The sequence below is a fragment of the Hemitrygon akajei genome, chromosome 19 (genome assembly GCF_048418815.1).
Source record: "Hemitrygon akajei chromosome 19, sHemAka1.3, whole genome shotgun sequence".
NCBI lineage: Eukaryota > Metazoa > Chordata > Chondrichthyes > Myliobatiformes > Dasyatidae > Hemitrygon > Hemitrygon akajei.
This window is the reverse complement of record NC_133142.1, coordinates 10,259,629-10,275,172: the sequence shown is the minus strand read 5'-3', so window position 1 is coordinate 10,275,172 and position 15,544 is coordinate 10,259,629. Positions and strand designations below refer to the sequence as shown.

Genomic DNA, 15,544 nt, shown 5'->3' with positions numbered 1-15,544 from the left:
AAGGATCCCACCCATACTGCTCATGGACTGTTTGTCTCATTACCATCAGGGAGGAGGTTACATAACATCCACACCAGGACCACCAGAATCAAAAACAGCTACTTTCCCCAAGAGAAAAACTGATCAACCCCTCCACACCCTTCCCCGATGGAGAGACACTTCTGTGCCTAGCGTCACTTTATGGACATACAATCAATCTATGTACATAAGCTATTTTACATAGTTATATTTATTATGCTTTTTATTATTTCATTCTTTATCTTATTGCATTTTTATTTTATGCTGCATTGGATCCAAACTAACAAAGAGTTTGTTCACGTTTACACTTGTGTACAAGAAACCGTATCTTGAATCTTGATGTTGTATAAGAAGTTGTTGAGGTCAAATTGGAAGTATTGTGTGTTGTTCTGGTCACCCATCTGCAAGAAAGTTATCAAAAAGCATTAAAGTGTGCATAGAGTTTGAGGAGATCTGGTATGCCTCCAAAGAAGATAGCAAATTTCTACATACTACATTTTCTACAATTTCTCCTACCATGGAGAGCATTCAAAATGGTTTTGCATAAGTTATCTCACAGGGAAGAGTTCAATAATTTAAGATTTTATTCCCTAGAGCACAGAAGAATAAGATCTCAAAACCATAAGACATAGGAGCAGAACTAGATTATTTAGACCATTAAGGCTGCTTTGCAATTCCATCATGGCTGATTTATTATCCCTCTCAACCCCATTCTCCTGCCTTCTCCCCCTAAGTTTTGATGCCCTGACAATCAAGAAACTATCAACCTCCACATTAAATATACCCAATGACCTGGTCTCCACAGCTGCCAGTGGAAATGAATTCCACAGATTCACTACCCTCTGGCTATGAAATTCTTCTTAATCTCTGTTCTAAATGGAAAAACCTGTAGTCTTATTGGACACAGCCTTCCAGCACTCACTCTATCCAGACCTTTCAATAAGTTGTGGAAAAAGTGCAGTTAAGGGGCAAGTAAGGTTGAGGGAAATTATCCCCTCTGGTTCAGGAGCCTGATGGTTGAGGGGTAATAACTATTCCTGAACTTGGTGGTGGGTGACTCCCGAGGCTCCTGTACCTTCTTCCCGATGGCAGCAGTGATACCTGGGGTGGTGGGGTCCCCGATGATGGATGCTGCTTTCCTGTGACAACGCTCCATGCAGATGTGCTCAATAGTGAGGAAGACTTTACCCGTGATGGACTGGTTAGTATCCACAACGTTTTCATAGGATTTTCCATTCAAGGGCATTGGTATTTCCATACCAGGCTGTGATGCAGCCAGTCAATATACTCTCCAACACACATCTATAGAAGCTTCTCAGAGTTTTAGATGCCTTGCTGAATCTTTGCAAACTCATAAGGAAATAAACATTGCCATGCTTTTTTCATAATTGCACTTAAATACTGGACCCAGAACAGGTTCTCCGAAATGTAAACACCAAGGAATTTAAAGTTGATGATCCATTCCATCTCTGATCCTCCAGTGAGGACTGGCTCATGGACCTCAGGTTTCCTCCTCCTGGTCTTGTTGACATTGAGTGAGAGGTTATTGCTGCTGTGGCACCACTCAGCCAGATTTTCAATCTCCCTCCCATATGCTGATTTGTCACCATTTTTGATTCGGCCAATCACAATAGTGTCATCAGCACACTTAAGTACGGCATTTCAGCTGTGTTTAGTCACATAGTCATAAGTGTAAAGTAAACCTCCTCTGGACCGTCTCCAATGTCGTCACATCTCTTATAAGGTAAGGGGCCTAAAACTGCTCACAATATTCCAAGTATGGTCTGACCAATGCCTTATAAATCCCTAGCATTACCTCCTTGCTTTTATATTCTAGTCCTCTAAAAACGAAGGCTAAGATTGCACTTGCTTTCCTCACCTTCAACTCAACCTGCAAAAGGCTTCCCAAGTCCCTTTGATCGTTGAATCTTCTCCCTATTTTGAAAATAATCTACACCTTTATTCCTTCCACCAGAGTACATGAAAAAATGAGGAGCGGTCTTGTTGAGGTATGCAAAATAATGAGGGATACAGATATGATGAACACAAGCAGGCTTCTTCCTCTCTGGTTGGGTGAGACTAGAACTAGAGGCCATAGGTTAAGGGTGAAAGGTGAAATATTTAAGGGGCACATGAGGGGGAGCTTCATCGCTCGGAGGGTGGGGCAAGTGCAGAACAAGCTGCCAGTAGAGGATGTGAATTCAACTGTAACATTTAAGAGAAGTTTACATGGTTGGGATGGTATAGAGGGCTATGGTCCAGGTTCAGATAGATGGAACTAGACAGAAGACTAGGTCGGCCCAGACTACATATGTCAAAGGGCCTGTTTCTGTGCTGTAATGCTCTATGGTTCCATGACTTCATCTTTTTTTTTGCTTCAGATTCGAGAATCCGCAGCCTTTTGTACCTACATCAAGCATTTGGAAGGTGTCGTCCTTTAGACAGAATGTTGAAATACCCTTACAAGGTGGCACTTTACCAAGGGGTTGCTGAACCATTCTCCCCACTGACTTGGCCAATGTCTCTCCTTCAAATGCCATCACTGGAAACGGGCTAACCATCCATGATCGCATTCCTGTTTGCGGCATCTTACTGTGCATAGATCGGAGTTCTCATCTCTTAACCTGCAACCAATGTGACGTTTGAGCAAAAGCTCACAGCCTTTGGGCTTCACAATCAAGTCCAAGTTTATCTTCATTCAACTGTATACTGACAAACGAAACAACATTCCTCCAGACCAAGGTGCACAACACAGTCAATATAACTCACACACAACACATAGAGTAATATTACCACAAATAAATCAACGAATAATAAAATATATTCCAGAAGACTGACATGTAGCATAAGGCACTTTGATGACACAAGTTCAAAAGAAGACAGTATAATGCTACTGAGACCTGGGAGATAGTGAAGAGTTCAGTGGCTTCATGGTCCGGAGGAAGAAGCTGTACTAACAGTTCTTATCCTAATGCTACCTACTTCCTGACTGTAGGGTTCAAAGAGATTGTTGGATGGATGGAAGGGATCTCTGATGATGCCAAGGGCCCTGCGTATGTAGCGCTCCTGATATCTCGGATGGGTGGAAGAGACCCAAGTGACCGTCGGAGCAGTCCACAGAATCCTTTAAGGAGTCTTGCAGTCAGAAGCCTTGGAATTCCTGTTCCAGAGAGTGATGCAGCTGGTCAGGACACCCTCAGTGGCACTCCTGTAAAAATTGGTCGGAACAGAGGGGAGGGGAGCCTCACTCACCTCGGTCTCCTCAGGAAGTGGAGACACTGCCGTGCTTTCATGACCTAAGCGATGGTGATAAAAGGAGCCAGGTGAGGTCATCCGTTACGCGCACTTCCTTGCGGGTTGTGGGAGCCGCAAGCCTTCCTTTACCACAACGAATCTTCTGAAGTACATTTAATTAGGGACAATAAATACAGGCCTGTCCAGCAACACCCACATCCTGTAAAAGAATAAAAAAACAAACATATAGTCAACTAAATTCAAGAATACTAGGAATAAACAATCAGAAGCCTGTTGCTGTGTTATATCTCCAAACAAAACTAAAACTAAATATTTTTATAATAATTGGAAGATAAAAATCTTGTTGCTACAAGAGCTGGTTCTTGTATTTTTTTTTAAAGATACAGCATGGTACAGGCCCTCTCAGCTAATGAGCACACATTGCCCAATTACACTCAGGTGACCAATTAACCTACTAACCCATACATCTTTGGCATGTGGAAAGAAACTGAAGCACCAGAGGAAGCCCATGTCCTCATGGGGAGAACGTAGAAATTCCTTAAGGGCAACGGAGGGGATTGAGCCTGGAACACTGGCGCTGTGATAGCATTATACTTCCACGTCACCCTGTTCTGATTGGCCAGACACCCATATGTGACTTCAGGCCCAAACACCACGAGTGATTTGGGTTAGACAAAGAGCACGCGCACTGCTGAAAAAAATTACCAGGGAAGTTGTAAACACCTTCAGCTCCATCATGGGCACTAGCCTCCGAGGTATCCAGGACATTGTCAAGGAGTGATGCCTCAAAAAGACAGCATCCATCATTAAGGGCATCCATTACCCAGGACATGACCTCTTCTCATCGTTAAGGATAGAGGTATGAAAGCCTGAAGGCACACGCTCAATAATTCAAAAGCAACTTCTTCTCTGCCATCTGATTTCTGAACAGACATTGAACCTATGAACACTACCTCACTACTTTTTGGCAATATATATGTAATGTATACAGTATATACTTCTTACTGTAAATCACAGTTTTTAATATTATGTATTGCAATGTACTGCTGCCACATAACAAGAAATTTCACGGCATATGCTGGTGATATCAAACATGATTCTGGGCTTGGGGAATGAGTTACAAGGATAGGCTGTGTAAACAAGGACGTTATTCCCTGGAACACAGGAAATTGAGTGGTGACCTGATAGAAGTATATAAAATCAGGAAGAACATTGACAAGGTGAAAACATAGTGAGGGAGATTTACGTAGAGAGAAAGGGATTTTCATACATAGAAAGCACAAAGAGAGAAGGATAAAGATTTAGCACACCAGACAGAGGATACCAAAAGTGTAAGTTTATGATCAGAGATTTAAAAGTAACAACAGGGACAGTTTCTAGGCACAAAAGGTGATGTCTATTTGGAATGAGATTCCTGAAATAGTGGTTGAGGCAGGCACACTAGCAACATTTAAAAGCCACTTAGTTATGTACATGGATAGGAAAGGCTTTGGAGGCTAGGAGCCGAACGCGAGCAGGCAGGAGTAGCTTGCTGGGCAACACAGACAGCATGGATAAGATGGGCCAAAGGGCCACTTTCTATGCTGCAAGACACTATGACCCACATTGCAGGAGGAATTTTATTTAATAAATGGCCTGAAAGTGTTGGCCTGAGTTTATTTGAGCCGACTGCCGACATGTGTTGTGAAAATTGTTGGCTTGTGGCAGCAGTACAGTGCAAGGTGTTAAAATTTTCAATGCCACAATAAAAATTTCTACAACACCTCGACAACCCGGTAACTTCTGTGAGGGTCCTGTTTGTTGACTTCAGCTCGGCGTTTAACACTATCATCCCAGAAATCCTCCACTCCAAACTCATCCAGCTTACTGTCTCCCCCACCATCTGTCAGTGGATCACAAGCTTCCTGACTGACAGGTTGCAGCAAGTGAGGCTGGGGAGCATCATCTCTAGCACCCGGACAATCAGTACCGGATCCCCCCAGGGATGTGTGCTCTCCCCACTGCTCTTCTCCCTTTACACTAATGACTGCACCTCACAGGATCCATCAGTTAAACTCCTGAAGTTTGCAGATGACACAACTGTCATTGGTCTCATCCGAGACGATGATGAGTCTGCATACAGACAGGAGGTGGAACGGCTGGCCCTCTGGTGTGGTCAGAACAATCTGGAGCTAAATACGCTCAAGACTGCAGAGATGACAGTGGAGTTCAGAAGGACCCCCTCAGTACTCCCCCCACTCACTATACTCAACAGTATTGTGTCTGCTGTGGAGACCTTCAGATTTCTGGGTGTCACAATCTCCCAGGACCTGAAGTGGACACCCAACGCGGACACTCTTATCAAAAAGGCTCAGCAGAGGTTGTATTTCCTACGTCAACACAGGAAGCACAACCTGCCTCAGGAGCTGCTGATCCAATTCTATTCAGGAATAATCCAGTCTGTTCTCTGTTCGTCCATCACTGTCTGGTTTGGATCAGCTACCAAACAAGACAAGAATAGACTCCAAAGAACCGTCAGGGCTGCGGAAAGGATTATTGGTGTGAAGCTGCCCTCGATCCAGGACTTACATGCATCTAGAGCAAGCAGCATTATTGTAGACCCATCACACCCTGGACATCACCTGTTCCAACTCCTTCCTTCTGGTAGGCGCTTTAGATCACTGTATGCCAGGACAAATAGGTACAAGAACAGTTTCTATCCGTATGCCATCAGTCTTATGAACACTTGAATTTTAGTCTATTATAAATCAAATCCACCTGTACATTCAATGAGGTGGACCTCATTGTATATAGTTTATGATTATTTGCATTATTGTTTTTGTTTGCTTTTAATTCTGTACAGAGAGAGCTCAGGGAAACCGGCATCAAATTCCCTGAATGTGTCCTCATACTCGGCGATAATAAAGGATTCTGATTCTGATTCTGATTCTGAAAAATATAAACTAATAAATAAATAGCAAGGTAGCGTTCATGGACTGTTCAGAAATCTGATGGCAGAGGGGAAGGTGCTGTTCCTAGAACATTGAGTATGTGTCTTCAGGCTCCTGTACCTCCTCCCTGATGGTAGTAATGAGAAGAGGGCACTTCCTGGATGATAGGGGACCTTAATGATGGATACTACCTTCTTGGGATGTTTAACATTACTTGGTTTAAAAATAATACCCTTCTGCCTAAGCAGCTGAAAATCTGATTCTCCTGCTCTGCCACCCACCAGTAAGTGTCTTTAGGTACCTTGCAAAGAGTCTTTTTGCCATGTTCAGGGTGTCGATGCATCCTGAGGACATTACTGTATCAGAGAGACACCCACTGGTCACAGCCAAGGTCCACAGGAAGCCGGGACAGTAGGTAAAATCAGAAGACATCAGATTAAACTATTCAAAGTTCAAAGTATTTATGAAAATACATATACATCACAATTCACTACCCTGAGATCTACTTTCTTGCAGTAATAAATACAAAGAAACACAATAGGATTAATGAAACACAATAACACAACAAAGACAGATAAACAACCAATGTTCAAACAAAACACACACAAAATGCAGGTCAGGCAGCATCTATGGAAATTAATAAACAGTCGATTTTCAAAGTGTTCAAAAGAAACTGGGCAATAGAAAGATGACTGTGTGTTTTATGAGGCAAACATTGCTGTAGTGGTTAACACAACGCTTTACAGTACGATTCTCAAGTTCAATTCCCACTGCTGCCTGTAAGGAATTGTACAATTTTCCTGTGACCTCATGGGTTTCCTCCAGATGCTCGAGTTTCCTCCCACAGTCTAAAGACATACCGGTCGGTAGGTTAATTGGTCACTGTAAATAGTCCGGTGATTAGGCTAGGGTTAAATCAGTGGATTGCTGGGTAGCGTGGCTCAAAGGGCTGATCCACACTGTATCTCAATAAATAAACCAAAATAATAAGAAGAAGAAATAAGAAATAAGTATTGAGAACTGGAGTTGAAGTCCTCGAAAGTGAGTTCTTAGATTGTGGGATCATTGATGGGGTGAGTTCAAGAGCCTGATGGTTGAGGGGTAATAACTTTTCCTGAACCTGGTGGTGAGAGTCCTGAGGCTCCTGTACCTTCCTCCTGATGGCAGAAGCAGTCATATACACAATTAAGTTCCTTGTTTGCGTGAAGCTCACAGAGTAGAAAGTAAACATGGCTAACAATGAATATAACACCAAATACAGCGATAAGCAACAGAATGGAGCAAAAGATTGTATTGCAATCAGAAGTAGTGACCAAAAAGTACCAGATAGACAATAATGGAATAAGGGAATGTTAAGAATCTGAGACAGTGGCAGTACCACCGGGAAGGAGATGGGAAAGCGGTGACTGGTTCAGGAATCTGAGCCCCAGCCAATAGTTCCAGATGGGCTTTGATAGACTCTCGGCCCTGCCACTTGATACCTGCGGTTTCCACTCATACTTCTAACTTTGCACTCAGATACCCTCCCTAAGTATCTCCGAGGAAAATTCAAAGATTCATTCAACATTTATTAATGTTCATGGAGAAAGCACCAATTAATTCGCACCACTGAACATAATTCCTTTCCACACGTTCTCCCCCTTTTGTCCCTGCTTGAGGATTTTGACTGGAAAGGTGGATTGGCCTCAGTGGCTCATGGGACCTCACTGGGCTTGGGTTCAGACCTGACATCTGCTGCTGTCTAGGTGGAGTTTGCATGGTCTGGTGGGTTTTCTCCAGCTGCTGTGGTGTCCTTCCACAATCCCACACAGAATGTTAAGGTAATTGGGGGGCTGTGCAGGAAGGAAGGGTTAGATTGATCTCAGAGTAGGTTAAAAGGTTGAAACAGGGCCTGGACTATGTTGTAGTATTCTCTGTTTTATGTTCTTTACCAAAGGACTGTGTGTTGGTAGGTTGATTGGTCACTATAAATTGCCCCAAAAATGTAAGATAGTGGCAGGACCTAGGGAGAGTTGATGGAATTGTGAAGGGAATAAAAAATTAAGATTAGGATTAGATGAGTGTACATAGGTGTTTGTTGGTCAGCACAGACTCAGTGGGTTTAATGCAACTCTTTGATTCTAAAATAACCTGACATTCTTTCAAATGGCCAGGGAACAGGAGCATAGCAGTTAGCATAACGTCACAGCACCAGCAATTTCCGTTCGGGGTTCAATTCCTGCCGCTGTCTGCAAGGAGTTTGTACATTCTCCCATCACAGCGCAGGTAAACTCCCAAGTGCTCCTGTTTCCTCCCACATTCCACAGATGTACGGGTGAAAGTTAGTAAGTTGTGGGCTTGCTATGTTGGCATTGGAAGCATGGCAACACTCATGGGCTGCCCCCAGCACTCGTCTGCGTGCAAGGTGCATTTCGCAAGCACAAGGTTTCTGCAGATGCTGTAAATCTGGATCAACACTCTGGAGGAACTCAGCAGGTCAGGCAGCACACATGGAGATGAATAAACAGTCAATGTTTTGAACCAGGACCCCATAACGTCAACTGTTCATTCCTCTTTATAGATGCTGCCAGACCTGTTGAGTTCCTCCAGAAGCATTTCACTGTATCTTTCGATGTACCTGTGACAAATTAAGGTAATATTCTGCCTGTTGGCAGCTATTATGCGCACAGAAAGCTCCCACAAGCCACAATGGGAGGGGAAGCATGTACGGGCCTTTCTGGGTATAAATAGGTTCTATTTTTACAGACATCCGTAAGTTGAATCCATTCACAAAGCAGAAGATACACAAAAGTCCCTCGATGTAGTAACCACACGTCCACAACATTGTAATGGATGACACTGAAAATAAATATGGCTCGTAAGAAAGAACAATTACTAAAAGTGTAGGAGTTCACATGTACTGCCCACGACTGTGTGTGTTTCCTCTGGGTGCTCCAGTTTCCTACCACATTCCAAAAACGTACAGATAAAATTAGTGACAAGGGGCTTGCTATGTGACTGACACTTATGGAGAGGGAGCTTCCCAGCACATCCTCTATGCAAATGACACATTTCACAGTCTGCTTCGATGTACCTGTATATTACTTCTGCTGTGTGTAGGAATGAATATGTCGTACTTTTGAATCTCATTAATATTATGAAAGCTCATTCCCAAGTACAGATGTCCATAAGTCAGGTCATTCCTGACACAGGAACAGCCTGAAATCAGTTGCATTGATGTGGACCGTGGAATAAATATTAACTGAGAAACTGAGGGCATGGTATCTTGCTTTTGAAATAATCCCTGGGGATGTCCATAATCAGGCAGAGGCTTGGTCTGAAGTCAGCAGTCGCAGCTGTGGGCTCTCAGTATCTCACTCGGAGGCGTCAGCTTAGATTTATGCACTCAGAGCCTGAGTGGGGTTTGAACTCCTGACCTTCTGACTTGAAGGAAAGAGGCCTGATACTGAGCCAATGCTCGCACTTAATCCCATATGATGCTGTGATCCACTCAGCTTCAACACTCACTTGGGATAATGGGTTCCATATTCCAACATCCTTTGCTCAGTGCGCGCTGCCTTAACATCCCTTTGGTGTGGCTTGATTAATGCCGGGCTCACGCGCTATCTGGTACCTGAAGTGGGACTCAGGTGGGCAGCTGGTTCACCCTCTACATCTGCAGGCTGTGCATCCGAGAGAGCCAGGATACCTCGGAGTCTGGAGAGACTCAAAGGACTGCAGCACAGAAATCAGAACTCAGGAAATGCCACTCTGCTGCAGCTGGTCGTAGCCTGTATCAGGATATCCTCCAAGAGGACCACAACCTTGTCGCGGTTTGGAGGCTTGCGTGTTTGGCTGGAGGCGCAGTGACATCAGCGCCAGACTCCGGAACGGAGGTTCCCGGGTTCGAATCCAGTCAGGCTGTTCCCGCTTTCCATCCGTGCCGGGTTGAGTGTTGAGCTCGCAACTCAACCTCGTAATATAAAGAAAAATACTGCAAAATGTCTGTGCGAGGAGTGGCGCGTCACACAGTCTCTCGTCCCGCACCTTGTAAGGCATCAAAATGCCCGACGCTGGCCTCTCAGGCCTGAGTCGACATCATCATCATCATCATCATCATCATCATCATCATCATCATCATGCCTCAATGACCTGAAGAGCTATGTTGGCTGGAGACAGAGTTTTGTGCTTTAGCTCCTGGTAGGGTCACCCATGCCAGAAAGGTCACAGGGTAGAGGGCAGACTAAGAGTGGTCCACCAGTCCTCCAGATTCGGGAGTTCAGCTCAGGGCTACCAACCCTGACCAGTAGAACAAAACTGATACAGGAACAGCCATGAAGAACCCTTTTACATCCGAGTGTGATGGTGCCCATCCGGGACTCGCGTGACTGACGGTGGTGAAAACCGAGAGGAAGCTACTGGCACAGTGAAGGACGCCCTGATTACCATCAGAGGTGGAGGATCTTCATTGCTGCCCTAAACGCCAGCAACGTAACAGGAAGATCAGTCAGTCATATCAGGATATAACGATAATGCAACGGGTAGCTTAACCCCAATACAGTGCCAGCGACTCAGGTTCAATTCTGCCACTGTCCGTAAGAAGTCTGTACATTCTTTCCGTGATCGTGTGACATCCCTCTGGGTTCTATGTTTTCTTCCCACGTTCAAAAGACCTTAAGATATAGGAGCAGAATCAGGCCATTTGGCCCATCGATTCTGCTCTGCCATTTCACCATGACTAATCCATTTCCCTCTCGGCCCCGATCTCCTGCCTTCTCCCCGTATCCCTTCATGCCCTGCTCATACGGGTAGGTAGGCTAATTGGTCACGGGTTCAATAGGGCAGCACAAGCTCACTGGGCCAGAAGGGCCTGCTACCGTGTTGTACCTCCAAGTAAAATCTTAAACATTGAACAGCACAGCCCAGGAACAGGCCCTTCGGCCCACAATGTAAATGCTAGTCGTGACGCTAAATTAAATGAAATCTCTTCTGCCTGCAGGTGATCCGTATCCGTCCATTCCCTGCGTGTCCATGTGCCTATCTAAAAGCCTCTCAAACACCGCCACCTCATCTGCTTCACCACCACCCCCAAGCAGCCCATTCCACCCACCTACGAGGTTAATTCCTGGGATGTCCGGAGGTTAGAGAGACTGGGCTTGTACACGCTGGAATTAAGGAGATTGAGAGGGGATCTGATTGCAACATATAAGATTATTAAGGGATTGGACAAGATAGAGGCAGGAAATATGTTCCATATGCTGGGAGAGTCCAGTACCAGAGGGCATGGTTTGAGAATAAGGGGTAGGTCATTTAGGACAGAGTTAAGGAAAAACTTCTTCTCCCAGAGAGTTGTGGGGGTCTGGAATGCACTGCCTCAGAAGGCAGTGGAGGCCAATTCTCTGGATGCTTTCAAGAAGGAGCTAGATAGGTATCTTATGGATAGGGAAATCAAGGGATATGGGGACAAGGCAGGAACCGGGTATTGATAGTAGATGATCAGCCATGATCTCAGAATGGCGGTGCAGGCTCAAAGGGCCGAATGGTCTACTTCTGCATCTATTATCTATTGTCTACCACTCTCTGTGTAACAAACTTGCCTTGCATATCTACTTTAAACCTTCCCCCTCTCACCTGACACCTATGCCCTCACACGTGACATTTCGACTCCAGGTAAAAGATTTTGACTCTCCACCCTATCTACACCCCTCATAACTTTATAAGCTCCTGTCAGGTCTCCCTTCTACCATTCTAATGTCTCCTTGTAGCTCCTTACCCTCAAATCCGGGCAAACCTCTTCTACATTCTTTACGAAGCCTCAACATTCTTCCTGCAATGGGGCACTAGAATTCCAATTGGCCCATCCAGTTCATTCTGGCTTCCAGCACTGCAATCCCATGTCCCATTCTCTTTATTTCCCATATTCCCTTGTAATGTATTCTCACTCACACGGCCATCAAGTCCCCTTCGAGTCTTTCATCACTTACTGACATCGAGGATGATTTACAGTACTCGATTGACCTACCACCTTTGGGAAGATGGGAGAAAACTGGAGCTCTTGGGGAAACTCAGGAAAAGCATGGAATCTCCCCACAGACATCGCCCAAGGGGAGGACCACGCCCACCTCCTTGGAGAAGTGCCTGTCTCTAGGCAACTCTCTCATAATGATCTGATCATGTTTTATGGGTACAATGGGTTAATAATAACTTAACCAAAAGCTCAGAGGTTTAGATGAATAATCCAAAAACATGAGTTTAAATCCCTTTGCTAACACAGGAGAATGCAATAAATAAAATAAGTCAAACACTAAGCTAGATCTTGCAATAAACAGCTGGCTTCAGTAATGGTGACTAGGGACTTACCACATTGTCATATGTGGGGAGTGCTCTCGCTGGTTGCATCACTGTCTGGAATGGAAGCTCCGAAAAACAGGATTGAAAGAGGCTGCAGAGGGTTATAGACTCAGCCACCTCCATCACGGACATGGACCTTCCCACTATCGAGGACTTCTTCAAAAGGTGGTGCCTCAAGAAGCCTGCATCCAATGTTCAGGACTCCCACTATCTGAGACAGACCCTCTTCTCATTCCTGCACGTTTTTGCAAATAAAAATGGCAGAGGCGTTTTATGTTTAAGAAAAACTGTAACAACCTGAACACAAAATACTTTACGTAATTACCTCATCACATCAGACCAGCCTCCTAAAATGAACCCCAATTCAATGTCAGTGGTTGTGAATCATGTATGTTTCCACCAATTACATTATTCTACCAATTACATTATTCTACATTACTACCATCGGAGCGGAGGTACAGGAGCCTGAAGACCCACACACAATGCCTTAGGAACAGCTTCTTCCCTTCCACTATATCATATTTCTGAACTGTCCATCAACACTACCACTACCACACAATTCCTCTTTTGCACCATTTATTTATTATTTTTGTAGCATATATTACTTTTATATGTTTTGCACTGTGCTGCTGCCACAAAATATTGAGTATCTGTATCAGTTTTTACTGTGGAAGACACCAGTATATTGCCAGAAATTGGAGAGAGTCGGGGGGCAGAAGTGAGCGGAGTTGCTATTACTGAGGAGAAGGCGCTTGAGAATCTGAAAGGTCTGAAGGGAGGAACGTCACCTGGACCAGATGGTGTACACACCAGGGTTCTGAAAGAGGTAAACACAAAGTACACAGCAGATGCTGGGGTCAAAACAACACGTACAACACGTTGGAGGAACTCAGCTGGTCGGACAACATCCGTGGAAATGAGCGGTCAACATTTCGGGCCGAGACCCTTCGTCAGGACTGAAGAGGGAGGGGGCAGGGGCCCTATAAAGAAGGTGGGGGAGGGTGGGAAGGAGAAGGCTGGTTGGTGCTGGGTGAAAAACCAGTAAGGGGAAAGATCAAGGGATGGGGGAGGGGTAGCAAGGAGGGGATAGGCAGGAGAGGTGAAGAGGGAATGTAAGGGGAAAGCACTATGGGTAGTAGAAGAAGGCAGAAGTATGAGGGAGGTGATAGGCAGCTGGAAGAGGAGGCAGAGTGAAACTGGGATGGGAGAAGGGAGGGGGAGGGAATTACCGGAAGTTGGAGAATTCAATGTTCAAGCCAAGGGGCTGGAGACTACCCAGACGGTATATGAGGTGTTACTCCTCCAACCTGAGTTTGGCCTCATCATGGCAGTAGAGGAGGCCATGTATGGACATATCCGAATGGGAATGTGAAGGAGAGTTGAAGTGGGTGGCAACGGGGAGATCCTATCTGTTGTGGCGGACGGAGCGGAGGTGCTTGACGAAGCAGTCCCCCAATCTGCGTCGGGTCTCACCGATATAGAAGAGGCCGCACCAGGAGCACCGGATGCAATAGATTACCCCAACAGACTCACCAGTGAAGTGTTGCCTCACCTGGAAGGACTGTTTGGGTCCCTGAATGGTGGTAAGAGAGGAGGTGTAGGGGCATGTGTAGCACTTATGCTTGCAGGGATAAATGCCAGGTAGGAAATCCATGGGGAGGGATGTGTGGACCAGGGAGTTGCGGAGAGAATGATCCCTGCGGAAAGCGGAGAGGGGTAGAGAGGGAAAGATGTGCTTAGTGGTGGGGTCCTGTTGAAGGTGGCAGAAGTTGCGGAGGATAATGTGCTGGATCTGGAGGCTGGTGGGGTGATAGGTGAGAACAAGGGGAACACGGTCCCTGTTGTGGTGACGGGAGGATGGGGTGAGGGCTGAAGTGCAGGAAATGGAGGAGATGCGATTGAGGGCATCACTGATGACGACAGAAGGAAAACCACGATCCTTAAAGAAAGAGGATATTTGAGATGTCCTGGAACGGAAAGCCTCATCCGTGGAGCAGATGAGAGGGAGAGGGAGGAACTGGGAATAGGGAATAGCATTTTTGCATTTGGCAGGGTGGGAAGAGGTATAGTTGAGGTAGTTATGAGAGTTAGTGGGTTTATAGAAGATGTCAGTGGACAGTCTATCTCCAGAGATGGAGTTCGAGAGGTCGAGAAAAGGGAGAGAAGTGTCTGAGATGGACCAAGTGAATTTGAGGGCTGGGTGGAAGTTAGACGCAAAGTCGATGAAATTGACGAGCTCAGCATGGGTGCAGGAAGCAGCACCAATGTAGTTGTCAATGTAGTGAAGAAAAAGTTGGGGAGCAGTACCAGTATAGATTTGGAGCATCAACTGTCCTGCATAACCAACGAAGAGACAGGCATAGCTGGGGCCCATGAGAGTGCCCATAGCCCTCCATACCCCTCAATCCATGTACCTATCCAAACTTCTCTTGAATATTAAATTTGAACCTGCATCTATCTCTTCCACTGGCAGCTTGATCCACCCTCTGAGTGAAGACGTTTCCCCTCAAATTCCCCTTAAATATTTCACCTTTCACCTTAAACCTGTGACCGCTAATTCTGATCTCAGCCAACTGAGGGGGTAAAGCCTCCAGTGTCTGAATTTAATGCCTTAACTGAAGATGGCATCTCTGGCAACTTAGCCTTCCTTCAGGGATCTTTGGATCTCCTGAGGGCTTGTGAACCCACAAATCCTTGTTTCAGAGAGTTCCACCAGCCGAGTGATGGCACCCAAGGCTGTTGAGTCTATACAAACTGAAATGAACTGTTTAGATTCAGATTATATTTGGCAGTGACACTCAGATTGTAATGTCCTTATCGCCGTTTCCACGTTGAGCAAATTTCACACTGGAGTTTCTATATCCTGTTGACCACAAGACTGCCAACTTTGGTCAAGTGTTCTTAGTTCCTGCCAAGCTATTGTCAACTATTGTGTTGGGAAAAGCAGCAATTTAATCCATAACATTCATTATTTAGTTCTTTGTGCATGCTACTAATTCCTCAGGAAATGG

The 15,544-nt window shown here is 45.3% G+C and overlaps 1 long non-coding RNA gene across 1 annotated transcript in view; it reads right to left on the bottom strand.

Moving 5' to 3' along the window:
• Positions 1 to 228: 228 nt before the first annotated feature.
• Positions 229 to 15,544, bottom strand: part of LOC140742097 (uncharacterized) — a 38,854-nt gene continuing 23,538 nt past the window's right edge. Inside the window, exons 2-3 of the long non-coding RNA XR_012102212.1 lie at positions 3,271 to 3,472; positions 229 to 419 (exon numbers count right to left, since the gene is read on the bottom strand). This is a non-coding gene — a long non-coding RNA (uncharacterized lncRNA). The remainder of the gene's footprint in view (positions 420 to 3,270; positions 3,473 to 15,544) is intronic.